We start from the raw sequence: 2,102 nt of genomic DNA on the forward strand, positions 1-2,102 counted from the left end.
TGACTGTCTTTGTCTTTTCTCACTGTAATTGACAACTGTGCTGCTGGAATTTTCCTTAGGGAAAGCTGGAACCGAGTTATGAACACCTTTTAGAAGTAGAAGGAAACCTGTGGTTACCTGTTTATAACATGGGATGTAGCAGAAATCCCTGGTTGGCCGAACAGGAGGATTTTTAGCTCACCTGACCTGAAGGGCTATGGTTCGGCATCCGATGTGTCAACTTTTTCAATGAAAACGCTGCTAGTCCTCAACGGCTAGGTGGATTTTGACCAAATTTAACCTGGAGCATCATTGGCCAAAGGATTCTCAATTTTGTGGAGAGGGTGGTCGGAAAGTCAATAAATGTGGTCAGAAGCATGCTTAGGGAAAAGGGACTCAAATTTGTAACTTGAGGCTGTGGCGTGAGGACCAATAGTGGAAACAGAGGTACATTTTTTGAAAGCTTTCTCCTACTGAGAACCGAGGGATTATCACATAATTTGTTATAGGCAAAGGGGGCTATGTTTTGTATAAATAACGGGTGGCAGTCCAATATTATAAATAACGGGTGGCAGTCCAATATTATAAATAAAGGAAACTTTAAAATTGTTCTCCTTAGATACAAATGGCCAAATTTGGTCTAGAACATCCCTTGGCAAGTGGGTGAGTATGTATATAAACAGTGTGGCCTGGAGGTCAAGACCAACCCCTGAAGACTGACCTCCCTGGGTCATACGTTGTAACATGGAAACATTCGAGGTCCTATTTTCAGGTCTAAAACGAGATAAACTAACGCGTTCACATTTAACGTGTTAAAACACAACTTAATGCGTTAAATGCTATCATGTTACATGTCAACTTATATCGTGTTAAATAATCAAAAATATTTTAAGGCGATAAACAGCTTCCCAAGTTTAACATGTTAAATGTTGTACTTATTTTTTCAAGGCATTAAAGTGTCGCAAATGAACGGGCCAATCAAATTTTCTGTTGCACGCTTGGCCATTCTGGCGGGCTTAAAATGTAATTAATGTATAGTACTAAACATCTTAATTTGAAAAATACACAAAATAAACAACTAAAATAAAATTTGATTGAATTACAGTATCCTAATAAAAACATCACAATTTTCATTAAATGTCAAACAGTGCACAACTACTACTCATGGTGATAAATATCAATTGAGCATGCAATAATTACAAATTTTTATAATTCATTAACTACAAAACAAAAATCAAAAAAAAATATCTCCATGGCATACAATTCAGTTTGATACTGGTGGTTTATTATAAAGTGGTACAAAGTTGACATGGAATGGTGGAAAACATGGATTTTAAGTGGAGTCATCTAATGCATGGGGACAGTAAATGTCAATTAACTTATATTGCCCAGCATACTGGTACACATTCTGCACTAAATCAGCCGTTGCTAAGCCTGTCAACTCAGATTACTGTTGGGAAGAAATTTTCAACTGAATGCTCCCAAAAAATCTGTCAAAATGGTCTTGGCGCATAAGTTGAATTTAGTGCAGAATCTCACCTCGAGGTCAAAGGTCAAATAAATGCAACATTTTCAGTAAATTCTTGTCTGGCCTGTACATTTTAAACCGTTAAACATATCTTGATCAAACTTGAAGTATACCTGTATCACCCACAGAAAGTGTGCAGTGCACTGGAATTAGGTCTTTTGTCCCACTATTTACAGAGTTATGGCCCTTTTTTAATACCGAAGTTTGTCCGGAGCATAAGTTCCATGTTATTTCACCTACCTCGACCAAACTTGCCATATTTATGTATCTTGGTAATGGCGGAATCTCTCGCACTGAAATCGGGTTTTGTGTCCCATTAAATGTAGAGTTATGGCCCTTTGTTTATTTTTTATACCGAAGTTCGTCCATGGCATAGCTTCCATGTTATATCACCTACGTTGACCAAACTTGCTTAAGTTATGTATCTTTGGAAGAAGGAGTGTCGCATTCTAAATTCGGGTCTCCTGCCCCACTTTATAAAGAGATATGTCCCCTTTGTTATTTTTATACCGAAGTTTGTCTATTGGCTAATAAGGGGAGACATGTTTTTGTTCACAAAAACAAGTTTCTAGTTGATCTCGTTTTTGACATGAAC

The sequence above is a fragment of the Mizuhopecten yessoensis genome, unplaced genomic scaffold (assembly GCF_002113885.1).
Source record: "Mizuhopecten yessoensis strain PY_sf001 unplaced genomic scaffold, ASM211388v2 scaffold10641, whole genome shotgun sequence".
NCBI lineage: Eukaryota > Metazoa > Mollusca > Bivalvia > Pectinida > Pectinidae > Mizuhopecten > Mizuhopecten yessoensis.